This window comes from Phyllobates terribilis, unplaced genomic scaffold, assembly GCF_046119375.1.
Source record: "Phyllobates terribilis strain yellow unplaced genomic scaffold, ASM4611937v1 Scaffold_391__1_contigs__length_1789467, whole genome shotgun sequence".
NCBI lineage: Eukaryota > Metazoa > Chordata > Amphibia > Anura > Dendrobatidae > Phyllobates > Phyllobates terribilis.
In genome coordinates, this window is record NW_027363151.1 from 1,529,750 (window position 1) to 1,551,248 (window position 21,499).

Consider the following 21,499-nt stretch of genomic DNA (forward strand, 5'->3'; position numbering starts at 1 on the left):
AATTACATTTTCTGGTGAATGCATTTGTATTGGTTGAAAGCAATGCAAAAGTGCAAACAAGCATGAAAAACGCTACGTGTGAACATAGCCCAAGGTGTGGAGGAGCATTTTTGTTTTTGGTTATTTATTTTGCCTTATATACAAGTCATTACCCTGGAAAGGATGTTCCTTAACATATTTCCCAGGAAAATTCATTTTGGTTTTGTTTTTGTATGCTTTATTGTGAGTCTGTAAAAGTGGCGTAATACCTCTGACAACATTGTTGACAGCAGTGACCTGGGAGTCAGAAATGCTTCCAGGCTTCTTCCCCATACTGTTCCCATGTCATTTGAGCACTGTTCCCATCGATTTGGGCAATTTTTAGGCCCTCTGCAGACCGCCGGGGGGAGCCACCAGAAAAATGCTCGAGTTTCCCATAGACTTACATTGGGTTCGTTACTCAGTCCGAGCACTCGAGCATTACAATTTGCTCAACTCGAACAATGAGTACCCGAGCATTATAGTGCTCGCCCATCACTAGTGGAAAGGGCTTGAATATGAGGTTTGAAGGAGAGATTAGAGTCAAGGGTTACCCCGAGGCAGTGAGCTTGCTGGACTGGGAAGAGTGGGTAGCCACTGACTTTGATAGATAGGTCAGGTGGGGGGGTTAAGTGAGATGGTGGAAAGATGATGAATTCGGTTTTATCCATATTAAGTTTTAGGAATCTAGCAGAGAAGAAAGATGAAATAGCGGACAGACATTGTGGGATTCTGGTTATTAAGGAGTTGATATCAGGTCCAGAGAGGTAGATCTGTGATGAACATTGTAGTTCCCTTCACCAAGAACTTACTTTCCACTGTTGGAATTAGTACGAGGACTCAGTCCCCAGGACTGAACTGCCTCACCCCGGCTGACCAGTTGTAGACCCTAGATTGAGCCCCTTGTGCATGGACGAGATGTCCTTTTATGATGAGCATCAACTTCACAATCCCCTCCTGCATTTGGGTGACATGCTCGATGACGCTCCGGTGGGGCATGACTTCGGCTTCCCAGGAATCCTTCGCTATATCAAGGAGATTCCTTGGATGTCAGCCATATAGAAGTTCAAATGGAGAGAATACAGTTGAGGCTTGTGGAACCTACTACATAGAAAACAACAGATACAGGAGGAGATAGTCCCAGTCTTGACCGTCCTTCTCTATGACCTTCTTAAGCATACTCTTCAATGTTTTATTTAACCTTTCTACAAGGCCGTCCATCTGGGATGGTACACGGATGTATTCAGTTGTGTCTATTGCAGGGCCTCATCACCTTACTCATAAAGGCTGTTCCTTGGTCGGTAAGGATCTCCCCCGGTAATCCGGTCCAGGAAAAAACGTGTACCAACTCGCTATACTTTTCACACAGGAGTTTCTCAGGGGAACCGCTTCAGGGCACCACGTAGCATAGTCAAGGATGACCAGTATGTATTTATGCCCACAAGAAGATTTAACCAGGGGATGGACAAGGTCCATGGCAATTCCCTCAAGGTGTGTCAGCTCCAGTAAGGGGAGAAATAGGAGAGCAGGGCAGGCCAGGCAGGTGCTGGTAGTGGGGGACTCAATTATTAGGGGAACAGATAGGGCAATCTGTCACAAAGACCGGGATTGTCGAATAGTGTGCTGCCTACCTGGTGCTCGAGTCCGGCACATCGCTGATCGGGTTGACAGATTACTGGGAGGGGCTGGTGAGGACCCATCGGTCGTGGTGCACATTGGCACAAATAACAAAGTTAGAGGTAGGTGGAAGGTACTTAAAGATGATTTGAGGGAATTAGGCTTCAAGCTTAAAGCAAGGACCTCCAAGGTGGTATTCTCTGAAATACTGCCTGTACCATGTACCACGCCAGAGATGCAATGGGAGATTAGGGAGATAAATAAGTGGCTCAGGAATTGGGGTAGGAAGGAGGGGTTTGGATTCGTGGAGAACTGGGCCAACTTCTCAGTTGGCTACAGGTGCTACGCTAGGGACGGGCTGCACTTCAATAGAAAGGGTGCAGCTGTGATGGGGGAGAAAATGGCTAGAAGGTTGGAGGAGTGTTTAAACTAGGGATTGGGGGGAAGGTATGCATTTTATAGGTGGGGAAGATAGTGCAGATAGTGACCTGGGCACAAATAAAGAAATTGGGGGTGGGGTTAGAACAGTCAATATAGTAAGAAGGAATAGAGGTACAGATACATAAAATGCATGTACACTAATGCCAGAAGCCTCACCAACAAAATGGAGGAATTAGAATTAATTTTGTTGGAAAAAAATTATGACATGGTGGGGATATCTGACACATGGCTAGTTGAGAGCCATCACTGGGAAGTTAATTTACAGGGCTATAGTCTGTTCAGAAATTACCGCACAAACAAGCGAGGGGTGTGTGTGTTTATATGTAAAATCATCCTTAAAACCCATCTTACATGAGAATATATGTGAATCTATTGAAAATGTAGAGTCCCTATGGGTGGAGATAAGGGAAGGGGGAAAAAAGAATAGATTACTGATAGGGGTTTGTTATATGTCTCCAAAAATAATGGAAGCAGCGGAGAATATCCTCATCAAGCAAATAGATTAAGCAGCGACTCAAGGAGAAGTCATTATTATGGGGGACTTCAACTACCCTGAAATACATTGGGGACTGGAAACCTGTAGTTCCAGCAAAGGTAATAGGTTTTTGACAACTATGAGGACAATTACCTTTCACAACTGGTTCAGGACCCAACAAGAAGGGGGGCACTGCTAGACCTAATATTAACCAACAGGCCAGACCGCATATCAAATATACGAGTTGGGAGTCAATTGGGTAATAGTGATCACAAAATAATAAGTTTTCATGTATCCTTTAATAAGATGTGTAGTAGAGGGGTTACAAGGACACTAAACTTCAGGAAGGCAAATTTCCAACGGTTGAGAGATGATCTTAGTGCAATAAACTGGGACGATATCCTGAGACATAAAACTACACAAAGCAAATGGGAGACATTTAATAGCATCCTGAATAGGACCTGTGCACAATATATACCCTATGGGAATAAACATGCTAGAAATAGGAGGAAACCACTATGGCTGAATAGAGCTGTAAGGGGTGCAATAAGTGACAAAAAGAAAGCATTTAGAAAACTAAAGCAAATAGGTAGTGATGAGGCATTAAATAAATACAGAAAATTAAATAAATTCTGTAAAAACCAAATCAAGGTAGCAAAGATTGAGACAGAGAGACTCATTGCCAGAGAAAGTAAAAATAATCCCAAAATATTCTTTAACTACATAAATAGTGAGAAACTAAAAAATGATCGTGTTGGCCCCCATAAAAATAGTCTGGGTCAAATGGTGGATGAGGATGAGCAAAAAGCCAATATGCTAAATGATTTTTTTTCAACCATATTTACACAAGAAAATCGCATGACAGAAAACATGATCAGTGATGACAAAAATTCTCCAGTAAATGTCACTTGCTTAACCCAGCAGGAAGTACGGCGGCGTCTAAAAATCACTAAAGTTGACAAATCCCCGGGCCCGGATGGGATACACCCGCGAGTACTGCTGGAATTAAGTAACGTCATAGATAGACCATTATTTTTAATCTTTAAAAGATTACATAATAACAGGGTCTGTACCACAGGACTGGCGTATAGCAAATGTGGTGCCAATATTCAAAAAGGGGACAGAAACTGAACTTGGAAATTCTAGGCCAGTAAGCTTAACCTCTACTGTGGGTAAAATCCTGGAGGGTTTCCTAAGAGATGCTATACTAGAGTATCTGAAGAAGAATAACCTCATGACCCAATATCAACATGGGCTTACGAGGGACCGTTCCTGTCAAACTAATCTGATCAGTTTTTATGAGGAGGCAAGTTCCGGACTGGACCAAGGAAATGCAGTGGATGTTGTGTATGGACTTTTCAAAAGCTTTTGATACGGTTCCACACAAAAGGTTGATACATAAAATGAGAACAATGGGGATAGGGGAAAATATATGTATGTGGGTTAAGAACTGGCTCAGTGATAGGAAACAAAGGGTGGCTATTAATGGAACACCCTCAGACTGAGTCACAGTTAACAGTGGGGTACCCCAGGGGTCAGTATTGGGCCCGCTTCTTTTTAACATTTTTATTAATGACCTTGTAGGGGGCATACAGAGTAATATTTCAATATTTGCAGATGACACTAAACTCTGCAGGGTAATCAATACAGAGGAGGACAATTTTATATTACAGGAGGATCTATGTAAACTAGAAGCTTGGGCTGATAAATGGCAAATGAACTTTAATGGGGATAAATGTAAGGTAATGCACTTGGGCAGAGGAAATAAAATGTATAATTATATGCTTAATTGTAAAACACTGGGCAAAACTGTCACTGAAGAAGACCTGGGTGTATTGGTGGACGACAAGCTCACGTTTGGTGGCCAGTGTCAGGCAGCTGCTGCAAGGGCAAATAAAATAATGGGATGCATTAAAAGAGGCATAGATGCTGATGAAGAGAACATAATTTTACTTCTATACAAGTCACTAGTGCGACCACACTTAGAATAATGTGTACATTTCTGGTCTCTGGTGTATAAGAAAGACATAGCTGAACTAGAGCGGGTGCAGAGAATAGCGACCAAGGTTGTTATAAGACTGAGGGGTCTGCAATACCAAGACAGGTTATTACACTTGGGGTTATTTAGTTTGGAAAAACGAAGGCTTAGGGGTGATATTATTACTATGTACAAGTATATGAGGGGACAGTACAAAGACCTTTCTACTGATCTTTTTACTCTGAGGCCAGAGACGGGGACAAGGGAGCATCTTCTACGTCTGGAGGAAAGAAGGTTTAATCATAATCACAGACGCAGATTCTTTACTGTAAGGGCAGTGAGACTATGGAGCTCTCTGCCGCATGATGTTGTAATGAGGGATTCACTACTAAAATTTAAGAAGCGTCTGGATGCCTTTCTTGAAAAGTATAATATTACAGGTTATATATACTAGATTCCTTGATAGGGCGTTGATCCAGGGATCTAGTCTGATTGCCGTATGTGGAGTCAGGAAGGAATTTTTCCCCCAAGGTCGAGCTTAGTGTTTGCCACATGGTTTTTTTTTGCCTTCCTCTGGATCAACATGTTAGGCTATGGGTTAACTAGATGGACTTAGTCTTCCTTCAACCTTAAAAACTATGTTACTAGGTTACATCTGGGCCAGTAGAACCTCCGCACAACCCGTTCTAAAGTTTTATCCACGTCCAAATGGTCAAGACATGTGAATGGACCTTGTTCATCTTCCTCCGTCTACATGGTCATGGTACCAACAATTGCTCCACTATTTCCTCTCTTACCTTAGTAACCCTGTACAATAAGTCCCCACTCAACATAAAATAGGGAAACCTGGTGTCAGCCCCTGGCTCTTGCGCTATACCGTTTAAGACGGTTACATTATTGAATTCCTCCTTTAGAGTTAGCTCCCAATCCTTGGCAGACCCAACCGGTCAGCCCTAAATCTGATATGTTAGCCCCAAGGGTCACTACCTCGTCATCCCCCACAAGGACATAGAAGGGAAACCCGTCAGACTCTGAGTGTGGTGACAGTTCTTTAGGGGCGACCTGTCTCTTAATCGAGCACTGTCATCCTCCCCCAAAAGTCCCAAAACAAACAAAAGTCGTGACCTATAATAATGGGGTGCAGTAAGTCCTAGACCATGCCAATCTCGTGGGACTCAGTATCTGGGCGCATTTCAATGTCCACTCTGGCCACTGGATAGTCTTTAGCATCCTCGTGAAAGCAATTGACGTCAACTTTCTTCCCAGGCATAAGCTGGAGAGGAAATGTGGCCCTCACGAGGGTCACCAAACTTCCTGAGCCTAGCAGTCCAGTCACTTGCCGACCATTCCCCATTATAGGACAAGCTTTTGGCCCCTTGTTGTGTGGAAAGTTCGCACTGCAATCTGGATACACATAGTATGAACAGTGGCGACCCAGGCTACAGTCCATCTGCTCGGAGGTCAGGGGACAACAGGGGGCTATATGGCCTGGGCCGTGACATTTTCAGCATATAATAATGCCAGCTGGGACATTTGGCATAACTTCCACTGAGCCTTTCGACCTTGGCACCCCACCAAATTTTTGGGTCTCCGCCCCCTGTTGGGACCCCCAGTGTGGAGTAGGTTGCCTCCCCAAGGAACCATCGACCCCCTGATATCTTTTGAACGTCTGACCAGGTTATCGGAAAGGAGTGCACAAACTGGTACATTACCACTTGCTCTACCATCTGCTCAGGGGTAGAGGACTTTGCCTGCAACCATTTTTGGACGTGGTTCAGCAAATCAAAAATTTGGTAGCGAGGGGGTTTGTCACTGTGATATGCCCAGCGGTGGACCCGTTATACCCTGACATTGTCACTCTCAAGCGTGTCTTTTAAGGCTAAGTCATAGTAGGCCTTCTGGAGCTCCCCCATTAAGTATGGCACCAGCACTTCCGCCCATTGCTCTGGCTAGAGTTTCTCCCTCTCGGCGACCCTTTCAAAATTGGTCAAAAAGAACTGGATGTCATCACCCTTGGTCATTTTCTGCAGGGCTCTCCTTACCGCCGTCAGGATGGGAAAATCATCAGCTGACCTTTGAGTCGAATCTGCCGCCATGCCACGAACCTCTGTTGATTAAGAAGGTTTGCTCATCTCTAGTTAGAAGTAGGGTCAGGTAATAATCTAGTCAAAACCAGGTAACAGCTTAACTAAAAATTAGCAATGTTAATTTGGCACATACACAATGAACTATGTGACCCTGTGGATTTAGTGCAGCATCTCCACCAGCGCAATTCATTAGTCCCTACTTTAGCGTCTACTGTTAACATCACCGTCTTATATAATACATACAGTCATGGCAGAAAGTGTATTTTGGCAAGGTGCCAACAATTTTGTCTGGCCTATTTTTGGACTTTTTTTTTCTCTCTCTTTTTATTTTTGTGTTGTTCCAGTACCCACAACAGAAATAAGCGTGTGTATAACAAAACAGGAGAAATACTTCATTTTCTGGAATAATTTCAAGGGCGCCAACACTTTCGTCTATGATTGTATATGGAGAAATGTGAGACAATATAGAGATTAAAAATACAATTTATTAGAACGCAATTGAGAACACATAAAAATACAAAAAGTAATTTAAGAGGGATAAATGTAATCACAAAAAGACAATAGAATGGGGCACCTGGATGAGTCCTGGATAAGTCCTAAGCATACAGCCTTAAAGGGGTATTCTCACCTCCAAAATCCTACCCCAAAATATAGTAGGTGTAATAATAATAATAATAATAATAGCAAATACCTCCAATTAGAAATGTGGTATAGTTCTCCTGATTTTCTTTGTCACTTACCCCATGTGCAGGGCATTGCAGTAGCTTAGGTATCCATGGGTATGACCACTAGCAACTAACTGTCACTATGTGAGTAGTAGTAACCTTGGATACCTAAGCTACTGCAATGCCCTGAACATGGGGTAAGCGACATAGCGAATCAGAAGAACTATACTACATTTCTATTTGGAGATATTTGCTTATATTATTATTATTACACCTACTACATATTGGGATAGTTTCTCAGAGATGCGAATACCCCATCTTACATGTTTTTATGGCATATATTTTTCTCTGTTGCTTTAGATTGTAATGTAATAAAGCTTATTTTTAATCCTCCCTTTATCACCTCAAACGTTTCTGCCTGTATGTATTATGTTTGTCGCTTGGATGTTAGGGGTTCAGTACCATGGGATTTGTGAACAGATGGCTCAAGATTGGCTTAGGTCATAGTTTCATTATACTTTGATTTGTATGGAATTATGTATAGAGAAATGTTATAAAATATAAGGCATTGATATTGAAAAATATTAAAATCAGATTTATTCTTGGCAGATGACTGTGGTGTCAAACCAGATACCCATGAAAAGCGTGCCATTATTCCAGCTATACCTCCAGCCCTTCAGAGCAGAAATCAGTCATCTGAGCCTTTTCAATCCATCATCTACTTGGATTCATCCCAGACTGTTAAGCAAAATGAAAGCCAGAGAGGGGATGTCGAACATAAAATAATTCCCACAGGGAAGAAACCATTTTCCTGTTCAGAATGTGAGAAATGTTTTGAACATAAATCTACATTGCTTACACATCAGAGAATTCACACAGGAGAAAAGCCGTTTTCATGTTCAGAATGTGGGAAATGTTTTAACCGTAAGTCAAATTTACATACACATTACAGAAGTCACACAGGGGAGAAGCCATATTCATGTTCAGAATGTGGGAAATGTTTTGAACATAAATCTAAATTGCTTACACATCAGAGAATTCACACAAGAGAAAAGCCGTTTTCATGTTCAGAATGTGGGAAATGTTTTATCCGGAGACAAGACCTTCTTAAACATCAACGAATTCACACAGGGGAGACGCCATATTCATGTCCAGAATGTGGGAAATGTTTCAACCAGAAATCACATTTCCTTATGCATCAACGAATTCACACAGGAGAGAAGCCATATTCATGTTCAGAATGTGGGAAATGTTTTAGGCAGTGTCAGGGAACGCACAGGCAGGATCACACAATATCCCACCGCTGCCACCAATTTGTCAGGAATGGCACCAGGAGATCACACAATATCTCACCGTGCCGTCACGCTGTCCGTATTTCGTCTGGAGTCGCGAGCACGCGATCCAGACTACTCTCTACGTAGGTATCGGTAAGCGACCAGTGAGCATATGGCACAACACCCTGGGTTCCACAGACTGGAAACTGTGTTTAAAGCCCTCCATACGGTCACTGTCAGCTTCACGATAGCCCAATTATTAATATTCTCTGCCACCACCGGCCGAGTTTGAAATATAATACAGGCCTGGCCGGACGCCTGCGTTTTGGTAGCGTATATGGCTTCGGGGAAGGGAACGATTACAGAACAAAAGAAACAGAACTATTAAATTTTATATTTAATCCAAAAGGGAGGCAGTGTTTAAGAAAAATATATACACAAGGATGTAACAAAGGGGACATTAAAATACATAGGCAGTTACATAAAATAAACAGGGTAAAAAGAAGACAACTTACTCTATACGATCGTGGAGACGATTCAATATAGGTGGATGAGGGGGGCTCCCCGGTTGGAATATGCTGTTATTGAACAGGACCCGTTGCATATAATTCTTATCCCCCCCTGGCAATGAGTCCTCCTGTCTTCTCCATAGACTCTTTTATACCTAAGGGAGATCTGGCCACACGCCCCTTGTGGTGACATCATGTGGGCCGGTCTCCAGCCTGTACATTTTTATTAGAAACGCTAACTTCTGCGATAACTTATCGCCCGTTGATCGCAGAAGCTTGCAGACTACGCCATTTTTTCCCTTATGATTTTATCTTTATTTTGATATCACACTTTGCATAGCTGCCGTCTGCCATTCTGGTGTTTTTGCGCTGCAGCTTCCTGATTTTGGTTACAGCCCTGGAAAAATACCTACACATTCCTGGGCTGATTTGGTCACTACCCATTTGGGTCTCGTTATTGCCGGACATATGGAACTCATAATATTTCATATCTAATATCGGAGCCAGTGCGTCTAGAAATTTCCCTTTGAGGCTCGGGAAGACCCTTCAACAGTTACACACAAATTAGTGCAAGCCTGCGTTTTAATTACCTCCTGCGTCTCTCAGAGACAAGATGCTTGCTTCCTAAGGAAGTTATAACACTCCTTGGCTGGCCATGTTTGCATAAAGTATTTAACAGGCGTGCGTTAATTGGGGCTTTTGTGCTGAGCAGAAGGGGAATAAGGGAGGGGGGTGAACATTTACATCAGGCAGATATGGAAGAACATTTTCCTGACATTTATATTTTATAATATTCCTGACCTCTTCCCCTCTTTGAGGTGGCATAAGGGGTGATTTACAGATCACCGCTTGAGCCCACCTCCTGGCCCACCCTTCCTGCTGATCCGACAAGCAGCAGATCCACTGGCCCACCAACCTGAGGGTCCAGCTTTCCGATCACCCTAACCGGCTTGGGATACATTTTCCCCACACCTCTGACAGGCTATGGGTACCTTCCTCCCATACTCTTGACAGACAGGGGGACACACTTTCCTGTTACCTCGCCTGGTTATGCGGCCTACCTTTTTACCTGTTATCATCTTTACCTTGAGAGCTGTGCTCTCTAGGGGGGAGCTATGACTGGCCATGTCACAGTCCGTCGTGACACTGGTCGTCGACATGGGACCACTTTCCCTATGATCCCCGTGTTTCTCCCCATCCTTCCACATCACCTCTGGAGCCGTGCTAGTCATGGGGCAGCTACCACTGACCATGTTACCATCTGGCGTGACACTGGTTACCTGCACGGGACGACCTGCTTCCTGGTGTCCGTGCCTGCTCCCTTTGCCCCTAGCACTTATACTGGCTCGCTTTAGGGGATCCTCAGCAGCATCACCCCGCGGGGTGAGGTGGCTGAGTTCCCCTTTATCACAACACACACTTTTATTAGAGATCACATTCACATTACTGACAGTTGCATTACATGACATATCAGATCTGGGAGGGTTGTCAGGAATGTATCGGGCAACCAACCGTCCCAGATCAGTTCCCAATAGCACATTAGTGGGGAGATTCTCCGACACCCCCACTTCCCTTAACCCCCCCGCACCCCAGTCCAGGACAACTCAGGCCATCGGCATGGGACGGCAAACACCCCCAAACCCGGTGACAGTCAGGGTCTTCCCAGGAATGAGTTCCTCTGGTAACACAAACTCTGGGCGGATCAGGGTGCGTTCTGCGCCAGTGTCCTTAAGGCCGACAGTGACTGTGTTTCCCACGGTAACAGGTTGTAAGTTCTCCCGGGCCCGGCCAACCGCCCCACCCACAAAAAGAATGGCTGCAGTAGGTCCTGGGGCCTCAGGTGTGGAGTTCATCTTCTGCCTCTCTGGGCAGACAAGGCTGATGTGACCAGTCTTGTCACAGGTATAGCACTTACGGGAGTCAGATGCGGGCCGGGTGATAAAAGATGGGGCAGGACCCGCTGAGGGCCGGCTGGCCGGAACACTGGGGGTGGTTGTCGGCTTACCCCCTTTCCAGCTGGCGGTGGCTGACTTCCGCACCTCTGGTGTCCGGTTGGCCTCATAGGTATCCACGATCTGGGCTGCTTTGGAGGCTTCCCTCGGCTCGCGGTCAAGCACAAACTGTTTCACTTCCACTGGGCAAAGATGAAGAAACTGGTCCTTCACCATCAGATCCTTCAGGTCCTTGAAGGTGGTGACTGACAGTCCTCGGATCCACTGCTCAAAGTTGGTTCTGAGCCCGTCTACCACATCGCTGTAGGCGTCATGTGGTCCTCGTTGGAGGGCTCTGAACTTTTTCCGGTAAACCTCCGGAGTCAGCTGGTACTTTTTTATCAGGACCTGCTTGACGGCCTCATAGTCTCCATCTTATTCTCGAGGGAGGGAAGCAAACACCTCCAAGGCTTTTCCTCGGAGCCCTGGAGTTAAATATCTTGCCCACTGGTCGGTGGGCAGCTGATACTGTCTGGAGGCCTTTTCAAAGCCTCGCAGAAATGTGTCCAAGTCCCCATCCTTTTCCATCACAGGGAAGTGCTCAGGACGGGGTTTAAAGCAGCTGGCACTGTTGGACTCACGGGTCTGCGTAGAGGGTGACTCCTTCTGAATCCGGGCTAGCTCCAGCTGGTGTTGTCGGTCAGCTTGGGCCTGGCGCTCCGCAGTCTCTCGGTCGGCTTGGGCCCGTTGCTCTGCTCGCTCCTGGAATTTCAGGATCAGTTGCAGTCGTCCATCACAATCATCTGCGGTGAGCTGCTCCAAGGCCATCTGCAGGTGGGGGTCCACACTACCCTGGTTGCGGGTATGGCTGGCAATCAAAGGTGGGACCCCTGCAGCAGCGCCATCCGGGCCTTGGCTGGCCGCCCCATCATCAGGGCTCTGCATCACCGTGCAACAGTTCAGCAATCATTTGGACCTCGGTTTTGCCCGTGGGGTCTATCTGCCTCAGCTCACAGAGGGCAGTGATAGTGGTCTTCGTCTGCTGGTGATACCAGGGCTCTCCACGTGTAGCCATTATTGCCAAAAAAAAGATAGGATAGAAAAACAAGAGAAGGGAGGGGATGCAACTGCTACACGTATAGTAATGTCCCAGGTAAAAAAAATTAATACACTGAGTCTGATTTCTTAAAACTCTGCACAGAATTCTCGCAAGAACCGTGCAAGTTTTCAGTGACAGGAATGATTGCTCAATCCAGGCACTGATGTTCTGTAATATTCCACCGCTTGCCACCAATTTGTCAGGGAATCCCCAACACACACGGTCAGGACGACACCGGGGGAATCACACAATATCTCACCGTGCCGTCACGCTGTCCGTATTTCGTCTGGAGTCGCGAGCACGCGATCCAGACTACTCTCTACGTAGGTATCGGTAAGCGACAAGTGAACATATGGCACAACACCCTGGGTTACACAGACTGGAAACCGTGTTTAACGCCCTCCGTACGGTCACTGTCAGCTTCACGATAGCCCAATTATTAATATTCTCTGCCACCACCAGCCGAGTTTGAAATATAATACCGGTCTGGCCGGACTCCTGCGTTTTGGTAGCGTATATGGCTTCGGGGAAGGGAACGATTACAGAACAAAAGAAACAGAACTATTCAATTTTATATTTAATCCAAAAGGGAGGCAGTGTTTAAGAAAAATATATACACAAGGATGTAACAAAGGGGACATTAAAATACATAGGCAGTTGCATAAAATAAACAGGGTAAAAAGAAGACAACTTACTCTATACGATCGTGGAGACAATTCAATATAGGTGGAGGAGGGGGGCTCCCCGGTTGGAATATGCTGTTATTGAACAGGACCCGTTGCTTATAATTCATATCCCCCCTGGCAATGAGTCCTCCTGTCTTCTCCATAGACTCTTTTATACCTAAAGGAGATCGGGCCACACGCCCCTTGTGGTGACATCATGTGGGCCGGTCTCCAGCCTGTACATTTTTATTAGAAACGCTAACTTCTGCGATAACTCATCACCCATTGATCGCAGGAGCTTGCAGACTACGCCATTTTTTCCCTTATGATTTTATCTTTATTTTGATATCACACTTCGCATAGCTGCCGTCTGCCATTCTGGTGTTTTTGCGCTTCAGCTTCCTGATTTTGGTTACAGCCCTGGAAAAATACCTACACATTCCTGGGCTGATTTGGTCACTACCCATTTGGGTCTCGTTATTGCCGGACATATGGAACTCATAATATTTCATATCTAATATCGGAGCCAGTGCGTCTAGAAATTTCCCTTTGAGGCTCGGGAAGACCCTTCAACAGTTACACACAAATTAGTGCAAGCCTGCGTTTTAATTACCTCCTGTGTCTCTCAGGGACAAGATGCTTGCTTCCTAAGGAAGTTATAACACTCCTTGGCTGGCCGTGTTTGCATAAAGTATTTAACAGGCGTGCGTTATTTGGGGCTTTGTGCTGAGCAGAAGGGGAATAAGGGAGGGGGGGTGAACATTTACGTCAGGCAGATATGGAAGAACATTTTCCTGACATTTATATTTTATAATATTCCTGACAGGCAGAAACCAGATCTTCATAAACATCAAAGAATTCACACAGGAGAGAAGCCATATTCATGTCCAGAATGTGGGAAATGTTTTAACCGTAAGTCAAATTTACATACACATTACAGAAGTCACACAGGGGAGAGGCCATATTCATGTTCAGAATGTGGGAAATGTTTCAACCAGAAATCACATTTCCTTATGCATCAACGAATTCACACAGGAGAGAAGCCATATTCATGTCCAGAATGTGGGAAATGTTATTCCCGGGAATCATATCTTCTTCATTATCTAAAAACTCATGTAGCAATATAGTCATTTCCTTGTTATTAAAATAATTTTGACAAATTTTACAAGAAAAAAAATCCAACAGTTACAGTCAAATTTTGGAAGAGAAAGAGAAACAATTTTTAGCACTAAAGGATGATTAGGAAATAGAGATGAGCGAATTTTCCATTAGTCCGTGTCATGAAAACCACTAACGGTGCCACCAATCCTGGACCTAAGGACGTGGGTACAGCGGAAGCCTCTGGCCTACAAGTGATTGCAAAGCAAACTTCACAGCACACTACATATGGACTGGGACACTGCTTATTTGTGAGGTGCCAGGGTGTGGAGAAGCAGCAGCTTACCCACGGCTACTGCCTTAGGCACCATACACTGTCACCAGTCACGGTTTTACAACGCCAGCAAGTCGCCTTTACTTGGCAACACACTGGGACATATGCACATCCAGCTTTCCCAAGCTCCTGAGCAGTTCACTACTTTCACTCTGGCTACCTGGTAACACAACCAAGCTAATTTCTCTCTCGAGATTGTGGGTACGTTAAAGCAACGAAAAACAAATATATTAAATGTTAGATTTAATAGCCAAAAGTATTACAGTGCTTAAAAAAGTTACAAATCGAGCAAAAACAAAAAGTCATACATAAAACAAACAGTCTAATAAAAAGAATGAATAAACCTTACATGACTGGACCATGAGGTTTCTTTGCGGGGAAGATGCCACCGAAAAGGTTGTGGTACTGAACGGCCATACGCATGTGGTTCTTCGGGATCTGACCTCGATATACGGTAGAAGAGATATTATAATAGGTCTCATCAGACCCTTCACTCCCCCTTCTGCTGAGGGAAGAAGGAGACGGCTTATAATATTTGATTCTAATCCAGTTTTAGCCCTCATTTCTGATGTGGGTCATATTTTTTCCAAGGAACATTCCATAGAAACAATATGGCTGTCATCTATACATACCACACATGAAAATTATCTATCATAATTCGGGAGATATTGCGCTCATGTGGATTGCCAGTTACCAAAACTTTTCCAATTTTACGCAAAGGTGCGAATCTGCTCCCCGATCATGGATATATCCATGGATTCTGTAAAACTAGAATTATAATATAAAAAACTTTAAAATATTGTTCTACATTCTCCCAGCTGGGCAGTACAGACAGAGTGACTGCACAAGATGAAAGCCCCAGCCTCTGCATTTAATACTCATGTGCCAGTGGAGCCATACAGGGACACATCTGATGGTCCAAATAGTTATCCAACAGTGACAGCTACCTGTTCATTACTCTGTATAAAGACTCCATGTCTGCTCTCCATCAGATAACCTGCTTCAATTAACTGTTCACAGCGGGTGGTGCAGGCAGTGATCAGATGCCCCCAGCCTTTGATCTGCATAACTCCATATATGACAGTCCAAATCAGCCAAAAAAAATGTTTTCTACCCAATTGATCAGTTAAAAATTGAAAATACTTCAAACTCTCCATTTCCCTGTAAAAGACGTGTATGACACTCTAAGGTTTCCCAGGACTATATCCAAACCCTTTAAAGCAAAGCTAGCCTTAGTAATGTCAAAATGATGCTTTTTGCGTTACAGCCTATAATTGTCACTGGCAGATGACATGGCGCGTCTTACCTCTATATTACCCCATCCTTTACTAATAATATTACTGGGACTGTCTCTGGTGTTTAAAGTGACACCTTATTATAAACTGATACCCAGAACTGAACTGCATATCCGAGATAAGGCTACACTAACACTTTGTAATGTAGTAGTGTTACGCTCCCGCGAGTTCATGCCTCTTTTAATACATGAGAATATCTTGTTGGCTTTAGAAGACACGGATTAATATTAAATTAGGTGATTTCATATGTGTTTTGCAAGTACAATCCAGATCCTTCTCTACCAGTGACTCTCCTAGTTTAACTCCCCTGAGCATACAATGACGGCCGATTATTATACCCAGATCCTTCTCTACAAGTATCTCTCTTAATTTAATTATCCTAAACATACGATGACTGCACATTATTACAATCAATCCTTCTCTACCAGTGACTCTCCTAGTTTAACTCCCCTGAGCATAAGATGACGGCAGATTATTATGCCCAGATCCTTCTCTACCAGTGACTCTCCTAGTTTAACTCCCCTGAGCATACAATGACGGCCGATTATTATACCCAGATCCTTCTCTACAAGTATCTCTCTTAATTTAATTATCCTAAACATACGATGACTGCACATTATTACAATCAATCCTTCTCTACCAGTGACTCTCCAAGTTTAATTACCCTAAATATACGATGACTGCACGTTATTACAAACAGATCCTCATCTACAAGTGATTTTCTAACACGGGACTCAGTAGTTTTACTGTTTTAATATAATTAATAAGTAAGTTTAATAGTGGACCCATCACTGAATCTTGGGGTGCACCTCTCATACTCAAGGCCCATTCATAGCACCAATTATTTACATGAGGGCTCATTCAGATGTCCATGCAAATTGGCTAGAAATCAGGATTGGCTCCAAACTAGACATTGTCAAATAAAAAGGTCTGAGAAAAATGTTTCAGGAAAATGTTTTTTTTTCCAAAAATCTCAACGTGAACACAGTCTTAATTTTTTATTAAAAGATTATTAGACAATTTTAGACAAACGTCTTTTAATGATTTGAGTGTTTTTGAAAAATACCAGCTTAGAGTGACTAGGAATATTTGTAATTGGAATATGATCTCGCTTACTAAAACACGGATGACCAGGAGGAATAAACTCTCCATTTCCCGAGACTAATAGACTAGAGGATTTCAGTCCTGGCCCTAGGAGGAGTGATCAGATACAATTCATCATAATTACTCCACTGCAGAGCTAGTAATATTTACGTTGGAATGTCAAAAGATATAGTCCCACCTGTTGAGGGTTCACCTATAAGCCGAGCTTCAAAAAAGTTCACTTCTTAAGGCTGCGTGCCCACGTTGCGTATTACAAGCGTATATGCTGCTGAATTTCCGCAGAGTAAACGCATGTAAAACACATGTATATCCGCACCCCATGGTCCCCAATGGCATTCCGCAATGTCAATGCCCATGCTGCGGATTTTTCCGCAGCGTATATGCTGCGGTCAAAAATCCGCAGCATGTTCATTAATTTTGCGTTTCCGCATGCGGATGGTACCCAAGTCTGGAGGAGAGGAGACTCTCATTCAGACCTGGGTACCATTGTACCTGTAAAAAAAAGAATAAAATAAAGTTTATACTTATCTTCTGATGTCTTCCCGGTGTTTTCCCGCCGTCGCGAGGTGTGTGAAGGACCTGCCACGTCATTGAGTCATGTGACACATCACATGACTCAATGACGTCACCGAAGGTCCTGCACACAACAGCGAGAGCCGCTCAAGACTCCGGACGGGGCAGAGAATGCATCGGTAGGTGAGTATAAACTTTATTTTTTTATTTTTTACCATTCTGATTCTTTTTTTAACTATTACTGATCACACTATATAAATCCATGCCGGTTGCATGGATTTATATAGTGTGAACAAGTTGTCAAGCACCTTCCAAGTGATGCTTGAATCACTTGGAGAAGTGCTTGATAACCCGCATGCGGAAATGCATGCAAAGACGCCTCACAAACGCTTGACAAACGATTCTACCTGGCGGGAAAACCGCATGTAATATCCGCATGCGATTTTCCCGCCAGGGAGAAGCGTAAAAAATATGCTTCATTTCCGCAACGTGGGCACATAGCCTTACCATCATGGAAAATTAAATGTTAGGTGTCATGATTCCTCCCTTCAGAAGGTCAAGGGCATGGGCATGCTGAGATGTCAGTTTGTTGATAGACAGCTCAGTCATTCAATCGGGTGCAGGGGTGTCCTGAGCTGTCGGTACTTTGACAGCTCAGTCATCCAATCAGGAGACTAGGAGGTGCTGGGCTTTTTGCAGGTGTTCCATGTGGCTAATTAATTCCTTGCTACTTAGCCCAGCTCAGAACTCTGCCAATCGTAGCACTCGCTCAGTGGTGCTTTTTGCCTGAATTTCTGTGCGCTGTTCATTGATCTATTGCTGCCTAAATTTGGACCTAGTTCTGACCATCTGTTTGCTCAACCCCTTTGCTCTGATCCACTATTCTCCTGGTATTTTGACTTCGGACCCTTACCCGACTTTGCTTTTATCTTTTCCCTCATTCTTATTACATGCTCACTTGTCATCTGACCCCGAAATGTTTGACTATCCTGCCTCATGGATTGTCTGTTATAGTACGATTTCAGTTTCTTTTTTTTTTCCTTGCCACCAATGGATCCAGCTTGTACTTTCTGATGAAGTGGAGAATCAGAACCAGATGGTCCAGGATCTGGCCAGGGTGGACCAGAAGCTAGAATCTTTACAGTCCCAACTACAAGGTCAGTTTACTAGTACAATGGGTGCTTCTCAAAGCTCTTCGCTAGTGACTGTATGTAGCATCGGCGTCTCTGCCGGGCAGAGACGCCGTTCCCCTCACCGCCGCGGTTCAGGTCCGGCATCTTTCTGCTCCCTTGCTGCTGTGGTGCGCACCGCGCGCAGCTCCCCGGGCACTGTGCTTAGGGCCTGCGCGCGCTCCCTCCCTCTTAAAGGGGCCACGCGCGCAGTCATAGAGTCCCCGGCCAATGGCCGGAGGACTTCTCCTATATAAGGCATCTACTCCAAAATGGAGGTGCCTGTGCAAGGTTGTTGTTCCGTGTGCTAACACTTGCTGTAGCCCTCAGGTCCCGCTGCTTTTCTGTCCTGCCTGCCAGTCTGTCTATCACTCCAGCCCGCCAGCCTGTCTAACAGTTCTGTCCTCCTGTCTGTCTACAGTCATACCCGCCAGCCTGCTTACCTGGAGTTCCTGTCTGTTACCTGTTGTGTCCGCCAGCCTGCTTACCTGGAGCACCTGCCTGTAACCTGCTGTGCCCGCTAGCCACCCTACCTGGAGCACCTGCCTGTAACCTGCCGTGCCCGCCAGTCTGTCTTCCCGGAGCACCTGCCTATTATCTGACGTGCCCGCCTGCTTGCCTACCTGGAGCACCTGCCTGGCTATCTGCCGTACCAGCCTGCTTATCCACCCGGACCACCCGTCAGCCTTCCTGCCGTGCTCATCCGCTGTACTGGTCAGCTCCTGTCATCTGACCCGTGGGAGTCACCTGCTCTCACACAAGGTCAGTCCCAGAGTGGCACCTGGTCCACCTGCCCGGTTCCTCCCAGGGTCACGGACTCGACTGAGCCGCCGTGTGACCTGGGTCGGTCCGAGTAGGCACTTAGTTACGCCCCTCTGGTCCCTCCCGCAGCACAGAGGTTCCACCACCCGGACCCGTAACCTTGTAGTTATGACTTCTGTACCCTCTGATGTGCACTTGATCTCTCCCGAACCAATGGTGGCAGTTCTGGATACATTTTCGGGGGAGAAAGCAGTTTAGGGTCTTCAGGCAGAGCTGCAGATTGTTTATTAAGTTACGACCCCAGTCTTCAGGGAATGAGTCAGCGGGTAGAAATAATTATGTCCCTGCTGTGGGGGGCCCAGATTTGGGCATTTCCTTGTCCTCACAAGCAACAGAACAATGTTTTGTTGACACCTTAAGGATAATTATGATGACCCTGGTAGGGTCCAGGTCGGAGAGGCAGAGATCATGAACCTGACACATGGGGGCTGCACTGCTGAGTACTATAATTTCAAGTTCTGGCAATGGTCCTCTGTGTAATGATGCTGCTCTCAGGTGCCAGTTCTACAGAGGTCTTTCTGATACACTTAAGGACGCTCTGGCTCTGCATACTCCACCTTGCTCCTTGGGGGAGGCCATGACCCAGGCCATTCGTATGCATCCAATAATTCGGGAAAGATGTCGTGAGCAACAGAGGGTTTCGGTCATTCCTCCAGAGTCCATCCGCTTACCTGAGGCGGAACCTATGGAGGTTGGAGCTTCCAGCTCTCGGGCCGTTGAGAGGAGATGTCGGCTTGTTCTCGGACCAACAGAAGATACAGATAGAAAGATTTAATGGAGACAGCACCGACCTCCACCTGCAGAGCCGCCACCACATATATGGCTGCTCTGTGCGCACAGGAGCTGTGATGAGGTCACAGGAGGGGAGGAGTCAGGGGTCACATGATCAGGGGCCTCAGTGGATGCAGGACTCTGCTGTGCTGGTTGTCATGGTGCTGGATGAGCTGAAGTTTATGTGTGGGGTCAGGAGGGGTTTACAGTGTGGATGTAGCAGAGCCGCGTGTGTACGAGGTGTACGGAGCGGAGCCGCGTGTGTACGAGGTGTACGGAGCGGAGCCGTGTGTGTACGAGGTGTACGGAGCAGAGCCGTGTGTGTACGAGGTGTACGGATCAGAGCCGCGTGTGTACGAGGCGTACGGAGCAGAGCCGCGTGTGTACGAGGTGTACAGAGCAGAGCCGTGTGTGTACGAGGTGTACGGAGCAGAGCCGCGCGTGTACGAGGTGTACGGAGCGGATCCGCGTGTGTACGAGGTGTACGGAGCAGAGCCGCGCGTGTACGGAGCAGAGCCGCGCGTGTACGAGGTGTACGGAGCGGAGCCGTGTGTACGAGGTGTACGGAGCAGAGCCACGTGTGTACGAGGTGTACGGAGCGGAGCCTTGTGTGTACGAGGTGTACGGAGCGGAGCCTTGTGTGTACGAGGTGTACAGAGCGGAGCCTTGTGTGTACGAGGTGTACAGAGCGGAGCCTTGTGTGTACGAGGTGTACAGAGCGGAGCCGCGTGTGTACGAGGTGTACAGAGCGGAGCCGCGTGTGTACGAGGTGTACAGAGCGGAGCCGCGTGTGTACGAGGTGTACGGAGCGGAGCCGCGTGTGTACGATGTGTACGGAGCAGAGCCGTGTGTGTACGAGGTGTACGGAGCGGAGCCTCATGTATACGAGGTGTACGGCGCGGAGCCGCATGTGTACAAGGTGTACGGAGCGGAGCCTTGTGTGTACAAGGTGTACGGAGCGGAGCCTTGTGTGTACAAGGTGTACGGAGCGGAGCCTTGTGTGTACGAGGTGTACGGAGCGGAGCCTTGTGTATACGAGGTCTACGGAGCGGAGCCTTGTGTATACGAGGTGTACGGAGCGGAGCCGCATGTGTACGAGGTGTACGGAGCGGAGCCTTGTGTATACGAGGTGTATGGAGCGGAGCCGCATGTGTACGAGGTGTATGGAGCGGAGCCGCATGTGTACGAGGTGTACAGAGCGGAGCCGTGTGTGTACGAGGTGTACAGAGCAGAGCCGTGTGTGTACGAGGTGTACGGAGCAGAGCCGCGCGTGTACGAGGTGTACGGAGCAGAGCCGCGCGTGTACGAGGTGTACGGAGCAGAGCCGCGCGTGTACGGAGCAGAGCCGCGCGTGTACGGAGCAGAGCCGCGCGTGTACGAGGTGTACGGAGCGGAGCCGTGTGTACGAGGTGTACAGAGCAGAGCCACGTGTGTACGAGGTGTACGGAGCGGAGCCTTGTGTGTACGAGGTGTACAGAGCGGAGCCTTGTGTGTACGAGGTGTACAGAGCGGAGCCGCGTGTGTACGAGGTGTACAGAGCGGAGCCGCGTGTGTACGAGGTGTACAGAGCGGAGCCGCGTGTGTACGAGGTGTACAGAGCGGAGCCGCGTGTGTACGAGGTGTACAGAGCAGAG

At 46.2% G+C, this 21,499-nt stretch overlaps 1 protein-coding gene across 1 annotated transcript in view; it reads right to left on the bottom strand.

Moving 5' to 3' along the window:
* The window catches only part of LOC141224344 (uncharacterized), an 859,055-nt gene extending 839,081 nt beyond the window's left edge, over window positions 1–19,974 (bottom strand). Inside the window, exon 1 of the mRNA XM_073666933.1 lies at window positions 19,886–19,974. The gene's annotated coding sequence lies outside the window, so the exon portion shown is untranslated. The remainder of the gene's footprint in view (window positions 1–19,885) is intronic.
* Between the last annotated feature and the right edge of the window lie 1,525 nt (window positions 19,975–21,499).